The following is a 22,411-nucleotide window of genomic DNA, read 5'->3' on the forward strand; positions in this document are numbered from 1 at the left end:
GTTTGTAGTGTAAAATTAAACATGTCACTAAAACTTAAAAAAATATGCCTTAGAGTATTGCTATGAATAGGGCTCCAAACAGGTAGAGAATGTGCAGGTTCACTCAAGCATGATGGTGCTCCTCCATAAAACCCTTCGCCTATACTCCATTATTCTCCTACTAATTGCTCTTTTTTGGTGCAGCTAGTTGTCACAGTGGATAGAGTGCAAGTACTGGAGTCATTAGAATTCTTCCTTATGAGTTCAAATCTGGCCTCAGACAACTTACTAGCTCTGTGACCCTGATTAAGTTACTTAACCCTATTTGCCTCACTTTCTTCATCTGTAAAATGAGATGCAGAAGGAAATGATAAACCATTCCAGCGTCTTTGCCAATAAAATCCCAAATAAGTCAAAAAAAAAAGTTGGAAACAACTAAAAAACGATCGAACAACAACAACAAAAATCCTATTTTTGTCGTGAGCCTTTTTGCTACTTTTGTTGTCCTTTGATCCTGGTTTGGGTAATGCATGCATCTACTCAGACAACAATAGGTCCCTGCCTAAGCACCTTGTAATGGTTAGTTTGGGGGCCCTCATGTCTCAGAGTGAATTTCAATAGTAACTTTCCCTTTTGGCCAGCAACCTTGAACCCCTCCTAGTTTGATTTTTTTATTATTATTATTAAAGGGGCCATCCCTCGACTCACTTCTTAAAGGGGCCTATTCATTGAATGGGCATTGCCTCACTCAAAGTAGAACCTGGGAAGATCTTAACTTAAAAGAGCCAAGGTCTTCTACTGCACCTCCAGATCATCTTGATTGATATCTGGCCACTGGATTTAGATGGCTCTGGAGGAGAAAGTGAGGCTAGTGACCTTGTACTGCCCTCCCTCCCTCAAATCAAAGTCAATTACAAGTCATGTCATCATCTCCCTGATGCCCTAGTCCTCTTTGAGAACGAAGGACAAACCATGCAACTTGCCACTGCTGCTGCTTTTCTCCTGCCTTTATCCACATTGCCCCTCATCTTCTTTCTATGAGACCAGTTCTTGCTGAACGCTTCTTGGGAGAGAATCTCACTGTCCCTTACTTTTTTGAAGCCTCCACTCTAGCTTGCACTGAGACTTTTTATTTTTCCCCACTTAGTAGTATTTTTTTCAATTATAAATAAATATAGTTTTCAACATTCACTTTTATAAGATTTTTAATTCCAAAATTTTCTCCCTCCCTTCCCTCCCCACTCCCCAAGACAGCAAGCAATCTGATATAGATTATGCATGTACAATCATATTAAATGTATTTCCATATTAGTCACGTTGTGAAAGAAGAATCAGAACAAAAGGGAAAAAAATGTGAGAAAGGAAAAAAAAAGTGAAATAGTATGCTTTGATCTGCATTCAGACTTCATAATTCTTTCTCTGGTTGTGGATAGCATTTTCCATCACTAATCCCTTGTAATTGTCTTGGCTTATTGTAGTGCTGAGAAGAGCTAAGTCTATAATAGTTATCATTACACAATGTTACTGTTAACTGTGTACAAAGTTCTTCTGGTTCTGCTCACTTCACTCAGCATCAGTTCATGTAATTCCTTCCAGGTTTTTTTCTAGAATCTGACTGCTCATCATTTCTTATAGCACAATATTATTCCATTATGTTCATATATCATAACTTGTTCAGTCATTCTCCAATTGATAGGTGTCCCCTCAGTTTCCAATTCTTTGCCACCATAAAAAGAACTGCAATGAATATTTTTGTACATGTGGGTCCTTCTTCCCTTTTTATGATCTCTTTGGGATACAGACTTAGTAGTGGTATTGCAGTATCAAAGGGTATGCACAGTTTTGTAGCCCTTTGGGCATAGTTCCAAATTACTCTCCAGAATGGTTGGATCAGTTTGTAACTCCACCAATGATGTATTAGTGTTCCAATTTTCCCACATCTTCTTCACCATTTATCATTTTCCTTTTCTGTCTTTTGATAGGTGTGAGGTGGTACCTCAGAGTTGATTTAATTTGCATTTCTCTAATCAATACACTAAAGCATTTTAGACCTGAGTTCCATAGCCCCAATTACAATAAAATAAGTTTCTTCCTATGGCTATGGGAATGCCATATTTGGACTGTTCAGACAAATCTCTCTTTTCTTACCTGGATCTGTTGTGGCATATCTGTCCTGTTTTTATTTAAAATGCCTTATTTATTTATTTTTAAACATTCTTTGCTTCTAAAATTTTGAGTTCCAAATTCTCTCCCTTCTTCCTGCCACTCCCCCACCTACTGAGAAGGCAAACAAAACCATACAACTAATTATATATGTGAAACAATGCAAAACATATTTCTATTTTAGCCATGCGTCAAAAAAAGGCAAAAAAAAGAGAAAAAATTACATTTCAATTTACATTTAACATTCATCAGTTCCCTCTCTGGAGGTAAATAGCATTTTTTCATCATGAATCATTTTGAATTGTCTTGGATCACTTTCTTGATCAGAGTAGCCAAGACTTTCACAGCTGATCATCATTACAACGTTGATGTTATGGTGCATGATACTCTCCCAGTTCTCACTTTACTTTGCATTAGTTTTCTTTTTTTCCTGAAACCCCCTCCTCATCATTTCTTACAGCACAACAGTACTTTATCACAATCATATGACAGCTTATTCAGGTGTTCCTCCATTGATGAGCGTCTTCTTGATTTCTAATTCTTTGCCACCACAAAAAGAACTGCTTCAAATATTTTTGTACTTATAGGTCCTTTTCTTTTTCCTTTGATTTATTTGGGATACAGACCCAATAGCAGTATTATTGGGTCAAAAGGTAAGCACATTTTTGTAGCTCTTTGGGCATAGTTTCAAGTTGTTCTCCAGAATGGTTGGGCCAGTTCATATTCCTTCAGCAGTTCATTAGCGTACTATTTTTCTTCATCCTGTTCAGCATTTGTCATCTCTGATAGGTATAAGGTGGTACCTCAGTGCCTTTCTCTAATCAAGTGATTTAGAGTATTTTTTAATATGACCATAAATAGCTTTGACTTCATTTGAAAACTGCTTGTTTATATCCTTTGACCATTCATCATTTGGGGCACAGCTGTAATTTTGATAAATTTGAATCAATTCTATATACATTTGAGAAATGAGGGCTTTATCAGAGAAATTTCCTGTAATTTTTTTTTTATATTATTCTGCTGTCTATGGTACCTTTTAGCAAAATGTAGTTTCATTGCTTATCTCTTTTAAGTAGGTCTATTTTTGCTTTTTCATTATCTGAGATCATGATTGCTACCCCTGCCTTTCTTCCTTTGACTGAAGCATAACTGATTCTGCTCTAGCCCTTTAATTCTGTGTATTTTTATTTCATGTGTATGTCTTATACACAACATATTGATGGAGTCTGATTTCTAATTGATTTTGTTATCTGCTTTTGTTTTATCAATGAGCTCATCCCATTCATATTCACAGTTATAATCATTGTGTATTTCTTTCCACCCTTTTTTATTCTATTTATGCTTCTCTGTCTTTTTATCCTATCTCCAAGAGTCTTTTTTTTTTACCAGTGTTTGCCTTTTATCATCTCTTTCCCTATATGTCTTATCCCCTTCCCCTCTTATTTACCTATTGGGTAAGATAGATTTCTGTATCTTCTTTCCCCTTTCAGCCAATTTTGATTAGAATGAGGTTCAAACATTGCCTGCCACCCCCCTCCCTTTCTCCTCAAGTATAAAAGCTCTTCTTTGCAAGCCTCTTTTTATGCGAAAAAGAAAATCTTCCCCATTTTACTTCTCCCTTCCCCCTTCTCAGTACATCCTTCTTCCTCACCCCTTCATTATTTTTCTTTCCTGAAAATCATCCAAAGATAATTGGCTTGCACTCATGCCCTCTATCTATATATACTCCTAACTGTTCTAATAAAAACTGATAAAGTTTTTAGGAATTACATATATCATCTTCCCATATAGGAATATAAACAGTTCAACTTTATTGGGATTCTGTTAATTACACTTTCACATTTATTTTTTGATGCTTCTTTTGAGTCCTAAGTTTGAAAGTCAAATTTTCTATGCAGCTCTGGCCTTTTCAACAGGAATGCTTAAAAGTTCTCTATTTCATTAAATATAATTTTTTTTCCCCTGAAGAATAATATTCAGATAGGTTATTCTTGGTTGTAATCCTAGCTCCTTTGACTTCAGGAATATCATATTTCAAGCCTTTTGCTCCATTACCACAGAAGCTGCTAAATCTTGTGTAATCTTGACTGTGGCTGCACAACATTTGAATTCTTTCCTGTTGCTTGCAATATTTTCTCCTTGACCTGGGAGCACTGGAATTTGGCTATAATATCCCTGGGAGCTTTCATTTTGTAATGTCTTTTGGGAGGTAATTGGTGGATTCTTTCACTAGGATCTCAGATCTAAGATATCAAGAGATTTCCTTGATAATTACTTGAAATATGATGTCTAAGCTTTTTTTATTTTGGCTTTCAAGTACTCCAATAATTCTTAAATTATCTCTCCTCAGTCTTTTTGCCAGGCCAATTGTTTTTCTGATGACATATTTCACAGTCTTTTCCATGTTTTTCATTCTTTTGACATTATTTGATTGTTTCTTGATAATTCATGCAGTCGTGAGCATACACTTGTACAATTCTAATTTTTGATTAGTGATTTTGTACCTTTTTTCCCACATGGCCAATTCTGCTTTTTAAGGAGGTTTATTTTTGGTTTTTTTGGCCAGTGAATTTTTGTGTCCCTTTTACCATTAGATCAATTCTGTTTTTGAAGGTGTTAATGTCTTCAGTATTTTTGGTGCCTCTTTTCTCAAGCTGTTAATTTTCTTTTCATTTTTTTTGTATCACTCTCATTTCTTTTACAAATTTTCCACTACCACTTGTATCTCTTTCTGTAACTTCCAGGAATTCTTGTTAGGCTTTGGTTTAATTAGCATTTTTCTTTGAAGCTTTGGTTGTATCTATTTTCATGTCTTTTTTTTCTGAGTTTGTGTCTTGGTCTTCCTTGCCACTGTAGTAGTTTTTTTATGATTAAGTTCTTTTTTTGTTTGCTTATTTTCCTAGCCTATCTTTTGACTTTGAACAATATGTTAAATTGGGCTCTACTCACCTCAGGGTAGAAAAGCAGTGTTTCATGATTTGTGTATTTTGTGCTGTTGTTTTCAGATCTAGTTCTGTGGGTTTGTGAATTTTTGGTGCTTATAATGTGGGAAAAGGCATGGTCACAGCTCTTTTGATTTATATGCTGGTCTTTGCCCAGGAATAGGCCCTGCTCCCCTGCAGCTGCAAGTGTTAGTGCTCCTTTTGCCTCTGGAACTGTGATCAGGTCCCCTGCTCTCCTGCAACAAAAGCTCTTGTGCTTCTTTTTGCCTTGGAACTGTGACCAAGGCTCCTGCTCCCTTTTGTCCAGCCACAAATGTTCCTTTCTGCCCTAGAACTGTGATCTAGACTGCCAATGGGCAAGAGAGTTGCCAATAAGCACCAACTTCACCCAGTGCCATCAAAGAGTCTGCTATAATCTCTTTCTAACCAGTTGTCTGACTCCCTTACTGTCTCTGGGCTGAGAGCTTCTGAAGCTGCTGCTGCTGGTGGTATTGCTACCATGGGCTCCTTCAAGGTCCACGGCTGTTGTTTCTGCTGCTCTTCAGGGCTAGCTCTCATCCCAGTGTCACAAACCTCTTATGCTCACCTGCTAAGTGATCTAAGTCTGGAAAAATGTCTCACTATGATCTTTTTTTGGGCTCTGCTCTTTCAAAATTTGATATTGTAAAGTTGGGGAATGCTGGGAGAGTTCAGCTGGGTTGCTACCTATATCTTTCTGGTCTACCTCCCACTTCACCCAGAAATAGGAGAGTATACTTCCTACTCTTGTCAGTGCCTCACACTGAGAATTGTTGTATATAGGGGAACTCTAATTCTGGTCCTTTAATTTGCTTTGAATATACATAATTACTCATATCTAACCCATATCTCCTCATCTTGTCTACAAAGATATCATCTGAGATGTTCCCATAGAAGCAGCATGACAAAGTAGGAAAAGAATGGATTTAGAGTTAGAGGATTTGAGTTCACATCCCAGATTTGCCACTTATTGCCCATGTGAATTTTGGCAAGTTATTTTAATCATCTGGACCTCATCTACAAATGGAGGAGATTGGACTAGATGTTTCTTCCAACGTCCCTCCCAGTTCTCAATCTATGATCCTGTAGTAATGACGTTCTTCTCTTCTACCAGTCTAGTAATCCTATCCAAAACAGAAATTATTTTCGTCTAGCACAGTCTGTTCTTAATGAACACATTCCAGCTCATAAGAGATCACCACTTCCCCTTCTAAATGTTCATTAACCAGCCTTTTAATAATACGTTGTGGAATTTTGCCAAATGTCACTTTATTCTTTCCATCCTTAATGGACAAGGAATAAGAAAAAAATGAATAGCTATTGTTTATATCACATGAAAAAAATCCATCAAATAAATTTAGTTTTGCTACTCCTTTGAAAAAGAAGTAAAACCTGTCTTACTAAGTCTTCATACAGCAATAGCTTGCAATAGTGTAATAGCTATTATTTCCTCTCCCCACATGCCTGCAAACAACTTCATGAAAGTCATTCTGGATGGCCCCTTAGAAGTGTTTCTCTAGATCCTCTCCAAGCATGCTGTGCTAGGATTGCTTTTTCTACTTGAATTCAGTGAATTACTGAGAGAGAATGGAGTGAAACAGTATGGCCTTGTGTCACTGGGGATATACTAGGGAATGCAAGTTATTTTAGAGGAGACAGTGACCATACAGATCTGCCCTCTAGGTTCAGCCTCTTGGAAGGAATAAACACTCAAGCTCAAGTGCATTAGCCCTTCCCCAAGCTTTGGCAATTAGTACTGCAAAAATAAACAGTTTATAAGTTCACAGTAACCCTAGAATACCCATACCAATTATTTTATAAGCATTCCCTGGAAGACAGACACATTTCCCTTCATTCTATGTCTATGGCAACCATCTGTCTGCCCTGACCTGTACTAGTGGGAGATAAGCATTCCACTCTCTGGGGCCACAGGGTCTAGGAGATATATTGGGAAATTGGATATATGTATTCGCCATTCTCTGGTTTAGTGCTCTAGAACTTCACCCTTCCAAGTTTAAGGTTTTTCATGATACAAAGTTAATGTGTCCTTCATATATCCTCCTGGGAAGTCCAGAGATACCAGGGTGGGGGATATTCAGATATTCTCATAGTGGTCCATGGGATAGCTAAAGGAAGGAGCCTAGAAAAGGGGTCCTTAACCTTGGATCTCTGAACTCTTTAAAAAATGATAACTGTATTTCAATATAATTGATTTCCTTTGTAGTCCTACAACTATTTTGTGATTTTTTATAATCCTGAATTTTATTTTATGCATTTGCAAACATTTTTTACTGAGAAGAGGTCCCTAGGCTTAACCATACTGCCAAAGGAGTCCATGAGACAAACATAAGAACCTGTGGATTATAGGAATGAAAGATATTGGGACGTGGAATTCTCTTTACACCTTTATACAAATTTGTTGAGATAATACCAATCCTTGGTCCTCAACCCTACTTCAAGTACCTAATACTGGGTTTGGTATTTAACAGGGGTCTGTTAACAACTTATTTACTTAAGTACTGCCTCCTGTAAATTGTATCCAATGGTTTAAAAAAAAGTAGAATTTGCCCATATTTGAGTTTGAATATAGCGATGGATTAGGCTTGTGTAAGGAATTTTCTGAGTCTCATCATCAGAAATTTGGCCACCAGATGAAAACCTTTTTTGGCCACACCACAACAGTTTAAGAAGACAGTCCACTAAAGTATAGAAGGACTTTGTCCAGCCTTTGTGGAGGAAGCTAACACCCATCTTGCCAAAGTTATCAATCCTTGGAGCATTTTAATACAATTTAAGGGTGTGGTGAGGTGAAAAGATCACTGGACTGGGCTACCACCAATGTATAAACCATGAAAGTGAAAGTATGGCACAAGAAAGTGATTGAATAAAAGAAGTGACAATTAGTTGAAAAAGTGTGATTTGTGTGTATCTGTGTATATGTATATGTATATGTATGTGTTTTCATGTGGAAGGCATTTGGAAGTGAAAAGAGCATTAAACTGGGAGTCAGAGGACCTAGGTTTAAATCCTACATGGGCTACTTATCATGTGGTCAAACTATGAACCTCAGTTTCCTCATCTGAAAAATGAAGATAATAATATTTATACTTACTCATAGGGATGCCACAAAGCTCAACTGAGATAATTTATGTAAACCTCGATGGAAACATGAGCTATTATTATAAGGAATAATCTAGCAAGGACCCCATATGTGACTTCCAAAAAGAGAAAAAAATAAGAGCTAATAATTCAAACTCTAACTCCCACCCAAGGCTAGACAAAGGATTTGCAGTGTGCCCATTGATATTTATGGTTTTCATCTGGTGCTGAGACCTATACTTAGGTGGAAGACTTGAAGAATTGACTGCAAATTAAACTATAGGTATGTAATTGAGACCTGCAGAAGGCCAAACTCTTTACATTGAGATTCTTAGAAAAGGAACATATCTGTAAGTTAACTTTATAGAGTTCAAATCCCTTTCAGCTTTGATGTGCTAGACATCTCAGGGCTAGAAAGAGGCTTACTGCATCCTGAAATTAACATAAAACAGGGGAGGAAGCAGAAAGAAAAGATGGTAGTATAAGCTCTGTTTCTAGCCAGTGGCAGCCATAGCTTTCAGTAATAGAAATCTCAGTTGAGTCTGTATTTTGTAAAGCCAGAAGGGGAGAGGAGAAATCCTTAAGGCTAAAGTGGCAGAATTTTTCCTTCTCCTCCCCTTTGGGTGTCTCAGCCTCCCTGATGATAATTAGGAATATTTTCACCTAGGGCAACAGGGGCTTATTTTGTGCTTGCATTTGTACGTATGGGGCAGGGGGAAAGGAGAAGGTGGCAACTGGCCAGAGGATAATCCAATAGAAAGTTCAATTGTCCCAGGAGAGGAAGTGGTCTTGTAGGTCGGGCACCGAGCCTTGAGAGAGGGGTGTCATGGAGATGGGACCCTGGAGGAATAGCGGAGAGTGATTATGACAAATGGATATATGGGTGATCGAGAACCTTAAGCTGAAATGCAGGGCAATCAGTAGCCATTTCTCCCCACCTTTCAGTAGGAACAAGCCTTCTCTGGATGTTTGCACCCTGGAAGAAAGTGCCATTTACCTTGTGCTAGTTATGCTTTTTTCTAGCTAGGTCCCAGAGTCTTCCTTCTCCTAGTTTCTAGTGCCTCCTTTGCTTGGGCTATGGCTCCTGTGTCACAAAAAAAACCCAGATAATGTTGTGATATCACTCTGGTTTTGCAAAGGAAACAATACTGGGACTTGCCTACAGCCATTAAATCTCTCAGTTCTGTCACCAACTAGTTATGTACTTTGGGTAAGTTGCTTAATCTCTATATGACTCAGTTTCCTCAGCTGTACAATAGGGGTGACAGTACTTGCACCAACTATCTCTCAGGATTTTTTCTGAGGATCAAATGATATAATATATGCAAGGAATTTTGTGCACTTTAAAATGATATAGAAGATATTTTTAGTATTTTTTTTCTGGTACTGTCGACGGCTGGCATGGAGTCATCCACACTCTTTCTGACTCACATGCTACCACAGAGCAGAATATAGTCCCTTAGTGACCTGAAAGAAGAAATGCACTTCCCTAAATACCTCACTTACTACCAAAAAGGAACTGGATGAGGCTTGGAAGAGGGTTCATGAGTTTATGATGGAACTGAAAATTCTGCCCCAACACCATAATTTTCAAGGCTGTTTGGAATCAGTCCTCCTTTCAAAAGCTATTGATATGGAAGCTATATCTCAAATATCTGGTTAGCACATTTTGCTCAAGAAAGAGCAGGTCTGACAAAAGGCCAAAGCATCATTTGTTTCCCCCAAGAACAGCAGTCAGCTTTGGGTGAATGACACGTACGAAATGCTTTGTGTATTTTAGTAATAAACTGCCATGTAACACAATGGCAATAAAATAATTTCTCTACTTCTTCTTTGTTTAATTGGGCAAAAGAACCCCCACAGCTATGATTACATAGTGAGATGAAGACCAAGAAAGAAGTCTGGGAACCTCCTCTCTGTTGATTCAGGACTGGGAACTCAGGCATTTTCCAAGAATGGAAACTGGGCAAAGGATAGCCAGCAGAAGGAAAGAGAGCTTGCCCTGGCAGCCGCCCCAGATAGGAACCCAAATGGAAGGAAAGGCGTTGAGTGCTTGAGCCCCAGCTTGCTGATTGAAGGATTCAGGCCTTTAGCTGATGTATTTCAAACTTCTTTTGCCCACCGAATATAGCTGTTTGCGTTCATGCTGTTTCTTTAAGACCTCAAGCTCTAGTGAAAGCTTCCATTTTCCCAGAGCTGGTCGAATGAACGTGGAATTGAAAGCAGATGTGAAAGCCAGCATGTTATTGCACAAGGGCGAATGGGGCATGGGGAGAGAGTAGAGGGGGGAGGTGGTGGGGGCTGCATGAAGGGACCCTCAGCAGCCCCAGGACTCTCATCACTCGAGGGGGTCTGAACTCCAAATTCCACCAGCCTGCACTCTGAAAATGAAGTCCTAACAGAAAACAGATGGGAGTGGACCAGGAGGAGGGGGAGGAGTAAGAAGAGGAAGGCTTGGAGGGAAGGCTTGTGGGGGAGGAGGGGTGGCAGAGAAGGTTAGGAAGCAAGCAAGGGAAGAAGAAGGCAGAGCATGAGTCCGTTAAAATATATTGTCTGTGTAAGAGAATAAAAGTTCGTGAGGAGGTGAGGGGTTGGTGGGAAATGTGGATTTTGGGGAGTGGGGGAGAGCAGGGCATGAGGCTTAGGCACACCAAGGCATTCCTGTAGCTAGATTTCCCATTATTTGGAGAGGGGTCTCATGAAAATAATGTCTTCTAAGAGCCAATGGCAAGTTAGGAAATTACAGAGCTGCCCTATCCCTCTGAAAGTCTGTCTCCAGGAACAGCCCAGATCCATTTGCAAATGCCAGTAGTCCTGATAAATCAAACTCACTGGAGTCAGCACAGCCCTCATGCTACTTCTCAGAAGGGCTTTGTCTCAGCCAGAGCATGCTAAATAGAGTCTGCTGTGGAGGAGGAGGCGGCGGTTGGTATAGTCTATAGTCTGGATAATAATAACTCATGGACCTTTTCCACCCTGGGAACCAGAGCTAATCTACTTTTATTTTCCTAGACCAACTCATCACAGATTTGATAATACGCAGATCTGGATGAAACTTTGTGAAAGATTCAATTTGATTTTCCCCTGCCATGGGTATGAAGCACTGTGGTTCAGTGGAAAGACCACTGGTTTAGGAATCAGAGGACCTGGACTCAAAATCCACTTCTGTCACTTGTTCCCCAATCTGTAGCCAGTCTCTCAACTCCTCTGAGCCTCAGTCTTAATAATGAGTCTCAGTATAAATAAATTCTTATTTATACAATGGGTTGGGGGGGGGTTGGAGAGCATGGTTTGAACTAGATGGCCTCTTAGGTCCTTTCCAGTCCTAGGTCTCTGATGCCACGATTTATTTATGTGACAGCATGAAGCAAGAAAATCCTGGGTTCTAGAGCTGGAATGGCCCCTAAAAATCCACTCACTCATTTTTTGGATGAGGAAACTGAGGCCACAAGAACAAGTCACATGCCCAAGGTATAACTAAGAGCAGAGGCCAGATTCTAAAACCAAATCACTACGTTTTCATTATGCCACATTACTTCTCTATCAAGTAGCCCTCAAGTCCACATCATTAAATTATTTCTGCAGAGAAAATTCTACATAAATTAGCAAAAAAATTCCTAAAAGCAAGCAAGCAAACAAACAAAAATCCCAGTCACTTCCAAAGGTCATAAAACAGATCTAGGCTGGCTTTTGGGAAATAAACCTAAGAGTAGATTGAATTCTCCCTACCTCACTCTAAGCTAGGCTTGTACCTCCACTGATTTCAAATTTCACCTGGCTACGATCTGAAGGTTGGGACACAACTTATTTAACATTCTGGGAGAACTATTTCTTTAGGAGCATGGAAAGCCAGTGGAAGAAGTGGCTGCTTTCCACAATTCCATCTCAGCACCTGGAGAAGAAAATTTGTAAGGTCTGATCATCTTCCCGCTAACTCCCTCCTTCAGCTGCTGCTACCACTGCCAGCAGGCCAAGGCCCACACCCAGGCAGACATTCAGATAATCTGGCACCTCTGGAGTTGGGGCTAGGGGACAAGATGAGGTGGTTTGGGAGGCTATGCCAGCACATCATCACATCAATATTTCATTCTGCACTTTGGGCCTGTGGAATCTAACATAAAAGCCAGCATACTTAGAAACTCCAAAAGAGCATCCTCAGGCTAAGATTAAATCCATTTTTTGAACTCTCCTTCCTGCTTACCAGAGGAAATGTGTCTGTCCTAAGTCTCTATCCCAGTCCAAGTTTTCTATTTTCTTTTTGATATCGCATGTCAATGATGGGAAGGGGTAAGGCAAAGAAAAAAAAACACACAACAAATCCTACAGGCTGTTACTTTATGGAATCAGCCTCCACTTTAACCCTTTCTTCTAAAATTCTGCCATTTTTACACTTTATAAAGCTGGCACTGATCTTCCCAAAGCTTTGAGCTGCCATACGCACCTGTTACCACCATGTTCCCACAAGCATGTTTCCAAAATCTTTCTTTCTCTATCCTTGTTAAGCCACAATGCAAAGGCTTCCCTTTGTCCCCAGCTCATCCTATCCATTCACAGAAATCCCAGAGCTGGAAGGGCCTCTTGAAATCATACAGTCCTGATTCCTATCAGTACAAGAATCCTTTTTTCAATCACATGGACAAATGGTCATGTTGCCTTATCTGTCTTGTGAATGAGGAACTTACAGCCTTGTGAAATAGCCTATCCCACTTTGGTGCAGGTCTAACTGTGCAGAATCCTTACTTTGACCCAGAAATGCTACTTCTAGGTCTGTTTCCAAAGATGATTAGGGAAAAGAAGCTATATGTTCTAAAATATTGATAGCAGCTCTCTTCATGGTGGCGAAGAGCTAAAAATTGCAGGGATGCCTGTCATTTGGGGACTGGCTAAACCAGCTATGGTGTATGATTGTGATGGAATACTACTGTGCTATAAGAAATAATGAGCTCAATGATCTTTGTAAGACGTAGCTGGACCTGCATGAAATAATGAAGAGCAAAAAAAGCAGAACCAAGAGAACATTGTATACTGTAACAACAATATTGTTTTAAGAATGACTTTGAATGACTAAGTCATTTTGACTATTAAAAATACCTAAATTAACTAAAAGGACATATGAAGGAACATGCTATCTGCTTCTAGAGAAGGAACTGAACAATAGAAGTATGTATAGAATGATTTTACATGTTTATCTATTTATTTGTGTCTAATGGTAGCCATCTGTAGGGGAGGGCAGGGGGGAAGAAAGAAAAAAAGGAAAAAAAGAAAGAGGAAATTTACATGATAACTTTATTATATATTTAAAAGGAATAGCAAGTTGTACATAATTGATTTTCAGTTTATGTATATTATATGTTATATAAAATGAATATAAACACACTTAAAATATAAACAAATAAACATAATAAAATACATAAATATATAAAAGAAGCCTTTGTTTAGATTATGCCTCTGCAACATGAACTTACTGCCAAGTAAACTAGTTCTTCGTCTTCTCCCACATGGCAGCCATTCACATGTTGAAGATATCTGTATGTTCAATGAGCTCACTGAGGGCAGCTAGGTGATTTCTTTTTTAGCTCCTCACTAATCTTAAGTTTCAGCCACCTATTAATTATTTCTAATATGTCATTTCTTAAAGACTATTCTCCTTGGCAAATGTAAAAAGGAATTGGAAGAACTTCAGCACCTGCTTCTAGCCAACTATGTATGCTAGCCCAGCAATCACGTAATTGGGGAATGAGGAAGCAATTTCTTACTGTCCATTGAGCTAGAAGAAGATCCATGGAACTGTTCCCTTCTCACCCCAAGCTCTAGCTGTTTTCTTTCTTCTTTCAACCATTTGTTTGTAATACTATGTAGTTGATGATTCCCTGCAGGTAACATCATGAACCCTGAATTTCCCATGAAGGTTGGTGGAAGAGTAGCCCTTTTTCAGCTAGGCAGTATGTTGATTGTTCCCATCTCAACTACTGAAGTTGGGCTCAGTTAGGTAAGTGGAAGCCTGAGCTTCTGGAGGCATCTTTTACTTTGAATTTCTTTGCTTGATCTTGGGTGCCTGAATATGGACCCCGAGATGTACATGCCTAGGTTTGGACATGACCTTGTGAGCTGGAGAGATTACAGATCCTGGATTCTTAGGTGATGCCGGTTACCCTTCAAGAAGACTCTCTGCAACTACTCCAGCAATTCATGGAGAGGATGGCTACCAGTTGAAGAAGCCCCCAAGCCCTGGCTTGCCAGAAATCATGGAGATGGAGGGAGTTAAAACATACATGCACATGTATGTCATGAGTCTAAATGTATTGCACATAGGTGCCATAAGTCCAGGATTATGTGTATATACATACAAACATACATTTAGACAAATGTGTACATGTGTATCACAAATTATGACATGTGCATACAAAAGAACAGAAATACATGTACATGTGCATCATTAATACAGCTTGCATGTGCACATGTCCAAATGTATATCTAGATGTACGCATAGAACATGCCATCAGTCTAGGTGTATGTGTGTAAACTCATCTAGACATATGTCTAGATGTACACATACATGCATATAATGAGTATATAATACATCTAGCCATAAGTGTACACACATGTTGTGATTCTAGGTGTACATACACATGTGTATCACAAGTCCAGACATAGATCTAATATGTAAGTACACATATCACAAATCCAGATTGTGAACACACATGTATCATGAGTTTAGGTGTATGTGTGCAGAGGTCCTTAGTCTAGACACATCTAGACATGCAAATCCAGACTACATGTACAGTATGTAATAAGTTACAATATGCATATACATGGAGTTTGTGAGTCTAGGTATGTGGTCATGAGGCCAGATTTGCATGCACATATATTTCATGAATACATGATGCATATACACACATGTTTTAGGACCATAGTATATGTCTGTGCCACAAATAGGCACACAAGTCCATGACACAGATGTGTCATGATATAAAAATGTGTGTGTCATGATTCCAGAAAAATGTACACATATGTCACGGATCTTAGATCTATTAGACTATTTTCCTTCTACTCAGCTGGCCCTTTTCCATTTTGTTTTGTGTTGTATTCATTTTGGCAAGTGAAAAACCCTTTTAGACATTTTGATTTCAGTATTTCCATCATTACTGACACCTTTGGAGTTCAAGTCAATTGAATTTTGGTTAAACAGGACTTCTTGATCTATGAAAACATGGCTCCAACCCAAAACTCATCAAAGCATCTTGGAGAGTAAATTGCTCTGACCAAACATCATTTTGTTGAAATAAATGTAAATTAATCAGAAACAGTTTCCCCTGAGACATAGGAGGGTTGAGAATTTAAGGTAAAAGACCATTACAGAAAAGTCCATTTGAGGGTTTCCTGAGCCCTCATCATGTGGGAAATTGTTTGAGACATTTTGATGAGTTTGTAACACTGCTGAATGGGTCCATTCCGCCTGTAAATTTGTGGTTTCCATGGGATTGTTTAAGCTTTCATTTTGCTTGCTCTGTAAAACATCAGGCCTGTGTTTAACCGAGACTTTAAACATATCTACAGTGGGTTGGTGAGTTAGGGAATTAGTCAGGAAAGCCTAAGCACATGCAAACTTTATCTTAGATTGCATTTTTATATCCTTTGACATCTTAGAGAAAAAAAGACATATTGGACCATATATTTAGATATGGAAGGGGTCATTTAGTCTAACACCGTATTTTTATTTTATTTTATCTATTTTTTTAGCATTCTTTTCTTTTTAAAGTTTGAGATGCAGATTCTCTCCCTCCTTCCCATCTGTCCCCCACCCCACTAAGATGAACAATGTGACATGAATTATACATGTGAAATCATTCAAAACGTATTTCCACATTAGCCATATTTCAGAAAAAGGAAAGAAAAATAAAAAAGTAAGGAAATTATATTTCAGTTTGCACTCAGAGGTTATCAGTTCTCTCTCTGGTGGTGGATAGCATTTCTTTATAATGAGTTCTTTGGAATTGTCTTGGATCACTCTATTGATCAGAGTAGCCAACTCTTTCACAATTGATCATCAAAACAATATTGCTATTACTTTGCACAATGATCTTCTGGTTCTTTTCTCTTCATTTTGCATCAGTTCATATAGATCTTGCAATGTTTTTCTGAAACCACCTTCTCATCATTTCTTATAACACAATAGTACTCCATCACAATCATATGCCACAACTTGTTTAGCCATTTCCCTCACGATGAGCATCCCCTAAATTTCTAATTCTGTGCAATCACAAACATGCTTCTACAAATATTTTTGCACATGTAGATCCTTTGCATTTTTTCTTTGATATCTTTGGGGTACAGACCTAGAAGTGGTATTGTTTAGTCAAAGGTTATGCATAGTTTTATAGCATTTGGACAGTTTCAGTTTGGTTCTAGAGTTGTTGGACCAGGATGCTACTCAATAAAAAATTCATGAATGTATCTATTTTTCCTCATCCCCTTCAGTGTTTGTCATTTCTATCTATGTGAGGTTATACCTCAGAGTTGATTTAATTTGCCTTTCTCTAATCAATGGCAATTTAGAGTATTTTTTCGTGTAACTCTAGGTAGCTTTGATTTCTTCTTCTGAAAACTGCATGGTCACAGCCTTTGACCGTTTATCAATTGGGTAACGGCTCTTGTTTTCATGAATTTGATTCAGTTTCCTAAAGATTTGAGAAGTGAGGCCTTTATCAGAGAAACTTGCTGTAAAATCTTTTGATATTACTTCATTGTCTTTGATACATTTAGCAAAATGTAATTTCCCTGATTATCTTTTTTAATAAGGTCTATTTCATTTTGCTTTGTCTGAAATCATAATTGCTACTCCTGCCTTTTTTTTATTTCAGTTGAAGCATAATAAACTCTGCTTTAGCCTTTCGTTTCAGCTCTGTGTGTCTTTATGTTTCAAATGTGTCTCTTGTACACATGTTGTTGGATTCTGGCTTCCAATCCATCCTGCTATTTGTTTCCATCCTATCTCATTTACATTCACATTTATGATCATTAACTGTGCCTTGGCCTTCATCTCACTTTCCTGTTTATCCTTCTATCTTTCTCTTTCATCCTGTTCCCTCTCAAAAATCTGTCTTGCTTCTGACCGCTTTCTCCCAAATTTGCCTTCTTCCTCATCATCCCACCCCATATCTCTTATCATCTCCTTCTCTTACAATTTCCCTGTTGGGTAGGATATATTCTGTAATCGAGTATATGCATGTGCATATGTATATAAATACATGTCTGTCTGTCTGTCTGTCTGTATGTATGTGTATATATACATATACATATATACATATACATATGTACATACACACATACACACACACATATTCTTACCTCTTTGAACCAATTTTGTTAAGAGTGAGTAAACTGAGACCCACAAAGGTTAAGGGACTTGCCTCTTGTGATACGATTAGTGTCTGAGGCTAGATTAGAACACAGATTTTCCTGGCTCCAAGAACAGCATTGTATACATGATATATCCTCTGTCTTGATAGCCAGTCTTGGTCATTCTTTTCTTTTCCCCCCATATGGCTTGGTTCACTGCCTTGCTCATCATAGAGACTGAATGAATGTTTGCAGAACAAATGAAGGCAGACAATGGTGAACATCCACAGATTACTTGGATTTCTCCTTTTTAAAATTATAATTACACCTGACATTTACATAGTACTTCTAATACATTATCACATTTCCATTTCTGTCTATTTGTGAGGTGATCTCTAGAATCTCTAATCTATAAATGAAGAAACTGAGTTCTGAAACAGTTCTTTTTGCCCATTATTCCATAGCCAGTAAGTGCTATAGTGGGTGAGATTTGAACTCAAATCTTCCTGACTCCAGGTATAGTATTCTATCTATTACATGCATGTTTTCAAATGGTTAGGGAAACTAGTAATTCCTGTATAGAAAGTAAAATTTTCAAGTACATGTCAGTGACTAGTTTAATGTTCTGTGATTTCCCAATGCATGTGTTTCAATATTTCCAACCGCAGTTTAAGGAAATGTGAAATTGACATAGCAATATAAATTGTGCCTTTTGAATGAAGTTATGTAAGGTAGTGCTGATGTCAGTCTTGCCCAAACAGATTTAACAATCATGAGTTAAGAATGCATACATGTGATGCTATGTTTTTAATAGACAGGTTCAACTTTGTGGGTTTTTTCCTTACCTTTCATTGTGGATTTTTTTAGAAAACTGAAAACAATGATGACAACAATAGCATATAACATAACTCCAAACAATCAAAAATTGATCATGTGCCATAAGGGTGCACTCTCGAAGGAAGCAAACTATTCACATTCATTGAGCAAATTTCAATGCTTTTTTTTTCTCTCATTCATTCTTTTATTCAAGAAATGTTGATTAAGCATTGACTTCATGCAAAACACCATGTTTGACTTTTGGGGAGATCCAAAGATAGGTAAGACAGAGTCACTGTTTTCAGGCAGTTTATAGACTACCTGTAGTGTAGATATGCCAATTGACACACTGCCAGATCCCATTAACCATGAGACAAATTAATCATCAGTGGAGAAGGATCCTCCCCCCCCACTCCCCCTATTTTTGCTTGTCAAGGGACTTCAGGAAAATTGCCAAGGGAAAATCAAAAATCAGTTCACCCTCTCAGATCAAAATCTTGCATATTTCACCTTTCCCTGAGGCAAAGAGTATGATGAACCATCATCTCTCCTCTTTGTGAAAGCAAAGCTGTTTTACTTCAGGGAGTTTAAAGGTGGGGAAACGGGCTGAGGCTGACCCCAAAGAGCTGAAATTAAAAAGACCAAGGACAGCGTCCCTTGATCATGCAAAAGTGTAGATTCTTACAGGGCACAAAGAAAAGGAAAAGTTATTTAGTTTAGCTTGGTAAATTGGGACTGCTCACTTCTGGGCTGTTATTCCCTTGAATCTGTGTTTCTTCATGTAACATAAGACTAATCAGTATCCATTACTAGTTTCAAAGCACTAGAGATCCCTGTTAATTTCCCCAAGGTTGATAGTACTACATGTCTGCTGAATATAGCCTGGCATAAAATGCCCTTTCAAAACTGGGCTCTAATTTTACTTATCTTGAATCCAAAGACAGATAATCTTTCTCCAGCATACATATTAGCCCCCTTTTCCCCAGACACATCTCTCCACAGCCACACATGATTTGCTTATTCAGCTTAGCAAGAGGATGCTTCCAAGTCACACGCATGGATCTATGCTCTTGTCAGCTGCAAATCAGATGATTGATGCTATTTCTGATACTGACGAAACCAGAAGCCAAGATGACAGAAAATACACTTTCCTGGACTCATGCTTTCCTTTGGAAAGGGAAGAGAGGTACATCAGTTGGTCAGAGCCTGACTGTCACAAAATTAATAATCAAGACCTTAGGGTGGAATCTAAAACCTTTGTAAATTAGTGGAATGCAAAGATCTAAGGCAGATTGGTATAGTGAAGGTGGATGAATTTGGGGACAAGTGGTGCTGCATTCAAGTGCTGGTCCCTTTCTACTTAACTAATTATGTGACCTTGAGCAAGCTACTAAACTTTATTATTTCTCAGTTTTCCCATTTGGAAAATAGAGATAATGATGCTTGTAATGTCACCCTCTGAGATTTTTTAAAGTTTTATTAATTTTCCCCCTTCTTTTTTTCTTAACACTATAGTCATTTCTTGGAATACCCTGATTTTGAATCTTTCCTTATAAGAAAGAGTGAGGACTGGGGTGGGAGAGTTATGAAAAAGCGAACAATATAGTGATTGTATCTGAGAGGGTATGGAATCTTCAGTATATGTAGTCATACTTGCTACCAATACTAGTTCATCATCTGTTCTCCGGTGCCAAGATCGAGGCTTATTATTAATCATAGTTCAGTTGCCATTCAACTTTTGTGAGCCTTGTATAGTGCTATAACGATTGAAAAGTGTCAAGATGGCCATGTTAATCTTGGAGGATACCTATGAGATATCAAGTCTAGGCCATGCAGGATTCTATCATCAAAGGATGATAGAATCGTAAGCCTTTGGTCTGTAATGGACCCTATAGATCAAGTCCTTCTCCATTCCAATTCATCCTCTCGATAAAGTGATTTTTCTAAAGTGGAAATCTGCCTTGTAATCCCCCTATTCAGTGAATTGTAGTGTCTCCCTTTTTCATTACCTCTAGAATCAAATATTAACCCCCTGTTTGGCATTTAAAGCCATTAATTACCTGGGCCCTAAATACCATTCCAATATTCTTATATTTTTGGCCCCATTCCTGGTATCTTTAGTGTTTTATCTAAGTTCCTGGCTTAAATGGTTGTTGATTGATTGTTCTAGATGAGAAAACTAAAGTCAAAGAGTCTTATCTCAAGTCACATAGTGAGTGGCAGAGCCAAATTTTGGCTCCAGGTCTTCTGACTTCAAGTTCAGTCTTCAAGTGCACAACATGTTGTCTGTGGGAGCCAAGGTGGCAGCCAACTGGAAGTTCCTAATTGTGCCACTTTATAGCCCACTGGAGTAGGCATTTAATAAATGTTTGCTTTTTTAAAAATTTAGTGTTTCTTGTTCTGACTCCACAACTAAAATTTAAGCTCTTCAAGGACAGGGCCTGTGTCTCAAAACTTGATACATCTGGAGCAGTTAACATTCAGTTGTTGTTGTTTGTCCTTTCTTCTCAAAGAGGGCTGTGACATCAGGGAGGTAATGCCATGACACACAAGTGAATTGCAGTTAGGTGATGGAGCACTGTGCAAAGTCACTAAACTCATTTTCTACTCTGGAGGCATCTGGACCCAGTGGCAAGAAATAGATCAGGATGACTGGAGATGACCCTGGATGCAGTGTGAGACCTTGGCCTTTTTAAGCTAACAGGTCTTCCTTTGACTGAGGCAACACCCATTTAGCGATTAAAGCTAGGTAAGAAATGAAGCAGAGGAAGGCCTCTTTCATCTAGTCCAAAAAAAATCAATCTGGGAGGGTAAGAACCTCAGGGTTCCTGGCCAAAACAGAAACAATTGCTATTTTATGTTCACTCTGAGCCAATCAGGGACCAAATGATAATCAGGTAGGGCTTGGCTTGGAACTTATTCCTGGCCAATCAATGAGAGCTAGGATAATTTAGGTTTAAGGCATGGTCCTTAAGAAAAAAATATATACCCCATAAACTCCAAGACATCTTGAGAAATTTCAGCGATTAACAGTTAGCAACATTCAGTATGCTTTTGATGCACATTTGGTATAGATGAAGATTAATGTTACAAGATTTTACTACTGGCATATGGGGTTTCAAGGGAAGACTAGTACCTCTGATGTGAGGGCTGCTGAGAACTTTTCAGGCTTACTTTCTACCCTGGAGGTCCACATACAACCCAACTCTCACCTGTGACTCTAAGAAGCTATACCATGTGCAGTGGCCACATCATGGTAAAACCATTTTGGCAGATGGCCTAAACCAGGCTGAGGGTAACTTAAAGGCTTCAAACCCATTGGTAAGTTAGGGGGATGTCTACCCCAAGCATGTAAATACTTTCCCTGGGAGAATGGGCAGATGTAAAGAATTTGTTCCAATAGGCCATGAAGTCAGTGGAAGCAGGCGTCGTAGAGCACTTAGAGCTTGGTTAGTTATCAAAAACATCAAGGCCATCTACTGCATCCCAAGACATCACTAGTCATCTTGACTTTCACTTTGCCGCTGTAGTCTAATGACTCTGGAAGAGAGAGTAAGGTTGAACTTTGCACAACTCTGCCTCACTTGAATCCAATTTATGTGTGAGTCAAAAGAAATCACCCGTGGCAATTTGTCATTTTTACCTACTTCAAAATCCTGTGGTGAAAGGCAAATGATGAAGTTGCAAGTGCAGATATACTGGAAGCTGTAGTTACAATCCTGCACACAGATAACCCAAGTGATATGGTCACCTTCTCACCGGACTGAAGCAACAAAGGGATTCATTGCCCTCCTGGGTGCCCGAGCAGCCTTTTTAAGGACTGTACTGCTTACCTCCTGGCATGAGGAAAGGAGCAGAAAAGGTATTTCAAAAATTGTCTGCTTCATCTAACTTAATCCTAGCCTGCTTAGTGCAACAGGCAAGAGTCCTACACTACAGTCAGAACACAAAAGAATGTACAAAAACTTTTGCAGAGATGATTCCACTCACCAAAGGTACGTGGAATGTGCACGCATTTATGGAAAAGATGAAAACCAGGAGATCTGAAAAACGAA

The 22,411-nt window shown here is 38.7% G+C and overlaps 1 long non-coding RNA gene across 1 annotated transcript in view; it reads left to right on the plus strand.

Moving 5' to 3' along the window:
- The window catches only part of LOC110192590 (uncharacterized), a 101,166-nt gene that overhangs the window by 48,301 nt on the left and 30,454 nt on the right, over positions 1-22,411 (plus strand). The window contains exon 2 of the long non-coding RNA XR_002320197.2: positions 14,078-14,190. This is a non-coding gene — a long non-coding RNA (uncharacterized LOC110192590). The remainder of the gene's footprint in view (positions 1-14,077; positions 14,191-22,411) is intronic.

Source organism: Phascolarctos cinereus, unplaced genomic scaffold (genome assembly GCF_003287225.1).
Source record: "Phascolarctos cinereus isolate Bilbo 61053 unplaced genomic scaffold, phaCin_HiC Scaffold_726;HRSCAF=1367, whole genome shotgun sequence".
NCBI classification, from domain to species: Eukaryota; Metazoa; Chordata; class Mammalia; order Diprotodontia; family Phascolarctidae; genus Phascolarctos; species Phascolarctos cinereus.